This window comes from Otolemur garnettii, unplaced genomic scaffold, assembly GCF_000181295.1.
Source record: "Otolemur garnettii isolate 467f Iridium unplaced genomic scaffold, OtoGar3 scaffold00190, whole genome shotgun sequence".
Lineage (NCBI taxonomy): Eukaryota > Metazoa > Chordata > Mammalia > Primates > Galagidae > Otolemur > Otolemur garnettii.
In genome coordinates, this window is record NW_003852585.1 from 88,876 (window position 1) to 92,276 (window position 3,401).

A 3,401-nucleotide genomic window follows, 5' to 3' on the forward strand; every position below is an offset into this window, starting at 1 on the left:
AGCTTAATACAATAACAGCTGGAGACCTCTACACCTCACTTCAAGCACTGGACAGATCATCCAGACCAGGGGTCCTCAAACTTTTTAAACAAGGGGCCAGTTCACTGTCCCTCAGACTGTTGGAGGGCTGGACTGTGGGCCCTGGGATGAGTCAGCTGCTAAGCAGGACAGGCAGTGGTGACAAAAACACCTGGCGGGCTGGATAAATGTTCTAGGCAGGCCACATGTGGCCTGCAGGCCGTAGTTTGAGGATGCCTGATCCAGACAGAAAAACAACAAGGAAACATGAAACTTAATCTTCATTATAGACCAAATGGACCTAATAAATATTTACATAGCATTTAATCCAACAGCTACAAGATTACATATTCTTCTCCTTAGTACATGGATCATTCTCCAGGATAGACCATACGTTATGCCAAGAAGTCTTCAAAATAAAAAAATAAAATCAGATCAAGTATTCTTTTCTTACCATAATGAAATAAAACTAGAAATAAATAACAAGAGGAACTTTAGAAACTATGCAAACACATAGAAATTGATCAATAGGCTCTGGAATGGCAAGTAAGTCAATAAGAGATTAAAAAGAATTTTTTTAATTTATTGAAACAAACAAAGATGGAAAAATACCAAAACCTACTGAATATAGCCAAAGCAGTAATAAAAAGGAAATTTATAGCAGTAAATGCCTATATCAAAAAAGTAGAAAAACGTCAAATAAACAAACTGACAATGCACCTTAAATAACTAGAAAAGTCAGAACAACTGAAATTCAAAATTAGTAGTAGAAAAGAAATAATAAAGACCAGAGCAGAAGTAAATGAGATTGAAACAAAAGTATATACAATATCAATGAAATGAAAGTTGGTATTTCGAAAAGACAAACTAAATGGACAAACCTTTAGCCCAACTAAGAGACAAAATCCAAATAAATAAAAGATGAGAAAGGAGACATTATAACTGATACCACAGAATATCAAACAATCATTAGAGACTATTTTACAAAATATTTACAAAATATTCTCTTTGTGTTGGCCACCTCTTTGTAAACTTTTATAATGAATATTTTGTAAATAAAGATACATTTGGCTACATTTCCCTCATTTTCTCTATGTGTGATGACTTTAGGGGTGATTTTTTGACACTCTGTACAATGGGATATCATCTAACCCCAGTTAAAATGGCTTTTATCCAAAATACAGGCAATAACTAATGCTGGTGAGGATGTGGAGAAAGGGGAATCCTGGTACACCATTGGTAGAAATGTAAATTAGTACAGTGACTATGGAGAACAATAAGGAGCTTCCTCCAAAAACTAAAAATGTAACCACCATATGATCCAGCAATGCCATGTATAGGTATATTTCCAAAAGAAAAGAAATCACTGTATCAAAAAGATACCTGCACTCCCATGTTTATTTCAGCACTATTCACAACAACCAAGATACGGAATCAAACTAGGTGTCTATCAACCTAGATGGAGTGTATAAAGAAAACATGCCACATGTATGCAATGGGATATTATTCATTCATAACAAAGAATGAAATTCTTCCATTTGCAAGAACATGGATGGAAGCAGGGAACATTATGTTAAGTGAAATAATCCAGGCACAGAAAGACAAATATTGCATGTGCTCACTCATATGTGGGAGCTAAAAGTTAAAACAGTTGAACTCATGGAGGCAGAGAATAGAATGGCAATTACCAGAGGATGGAGAAGGTATTGGGGAAAAGTAGATAAAGTGGGATATAGTTTATGTGTATGAAACTACAGTAAAATAGAATGAATAAAATTAGTATTTGATACCACAATAATGTGAATATAGTTAACAATAATTAATTATATTGAAAAAGTCAGGGTGGAGCCAAGATGGCAGACTGCAGCCAGCTTTTTATGGAAGCTCCCATCCAGAAGGAGGCTAAAAGGACAGAAGTTTAGCAAGGGAGCTGATGGTTTGGAGCGGAGCCAAGAGAGAAGATTGAAGAGTGCACTTCAATCTTCCTGAGGCGAGCTGCGACCCCAAAAATATGATCAAAAGGTAGAAAATCCACCACCAAGTGGACAGGAGTCCCCTCCCCCACAACAAGGGATCCCAGTTTACTCCATGAAAACAAGCAAGCAGAGTTCAAACATCCTCCCACTCTATCCCACAGGAGAGACCGCCTAAAAACTGGACCTCCTACCCCTGCTGGCGTGCCATGGCACCCTTCTGCCAGGCATAAAACTTTAAAACTGTATAAAACTGTATATATTCCCCACCTGCAACATTGAACTCCAAGGATTCTCCCCCCCCCCCACTCGGAGATCTGAAGGTTTGTTACCTATGGAGTCCAGATTCCTGGGCATCTCAATGAGAGAGGTGGAGGGGGAAGGGGCTGATGCTGCTCTGTGAGGACTGTGCCATAGGAGTGAGGAGAAGAAAGTTGGCTCAGAGGAAGCCATACAGCAACAGTGGCATCCTGAGTTGCCATCAGATGCCATTCCAGATAGGCAAGTCCCATCTCTCTGGGCAACCAGAGGTTGCTGTAAGTAAAGAGACCATTAGCACCAGTCCTCAGAGGACTATTACTGAGACAAAGGCAGTGGGTGGACAGAGGCTGGAATTGACACCTGAGTGCAAACTCTAATTACTGCCCAGAGCTGAGTTCCTCATTAACTTTAGCCACCTCTGACTTGCAGAGGAATTCAGCTGGAACAAAAGGTGAGGGGCTAGAATTAAGAGAACTTTAACCACTGAAATTAAACACACAAGGCCCCCCTGCCGAACTCAGATTTCCAGGGGACTTTGGCAGTAGTAAACTGAGGAGCAGTTGCCTACTGGAGTGAATAGGGTCACAGACCTGGGGTATTACGAGTGACTGGGTGCAAGGTGGGGAAGGAGGTATTAACCTTCCCAGACTAACCCATTTACTGGGAGGGTCCCTTTGCCCTCACGGAGCACTGGAGCAAGTTATATCTGAGCTGCGAACAGATCCCTCTTATCTAGCTGCCGGAGACATTTGATCTCTTCCACCTGAAACTGGTGCTGACTGGGACAACTGATTTGGACCCTTTAAACCTGGCAGACCACCCAGGGACTATTCAAAGGGGCACCCTGGGTGTATGGTTGAGGGAAGGTTTGATTTTCCTTGCCCAATTGTTGTTTGTGGGGGGCGGGGTGATTTAATTGCTGGTATTTCTCCACAGAAGAGACTTCACCCAAGAATAACTGAATCACTAGGGTAGGACAGAGACCAGCTGAAAATAAGACAGAGCCACTTAGCCCCACCACACCAAACAGGTCCCCAGTCTCTTAGGCCATAACACCTTACGAGTCCTTGACAAACCTCAAGGGGAAAAGCCAAACAGAGTAAAATAATCATGGGGAGGAATCAGTGGAAAAGCTCTGGTAATATGAAT